Source organism: Vulpes vulpes, chromosome 12 (genome assembly GCF_048418805.1).
Source record: "Vulpes vulpes isolate BD-2025 chromosome 12, VulVul3, whole genome shotgun sequence".
NCBI lineage: Eukaryota > Metazoa > Chordata > Mammalia > Carnivora > Canidae > Vulpes > Vulpes vulpes.
Window position 1 is genome coordinate 90,434,120 of NC_132791.1, and position 362 is coordinate 90,434,481.

Genomic DNA, 362 nt, shown 5'->3' on the forward strand with positions numbered 1-362 from the left:
GCTTTGGTTAGTGTTCTCACTTAGTCTTCCGGATGGTTCATACTAACAAATATGTGAGACATGACATATGGTAAATAGAATATCAAAACAATCTTAAGGGTGTTGGGTCATGTATGAGAAGAAAACCAAACACCACATATGGTCAAAGCCATTTAGTTCTATTGCTGTATGTCCTTTGGGTTCTAAGTTGATTACTTTCACGGCATTAGGAACACTACGGCTGTCTTAATTCTTACAGATTTTTCAAGTTTGAAAAATGTGGTGAAGGGTGGACTCCTGGTAAAAATGACTGCTTTCCAACTCCTCTCATGCCCCAGGTACCTTTCATATTTGCTATACTTCATCAATAACACATACCAAAC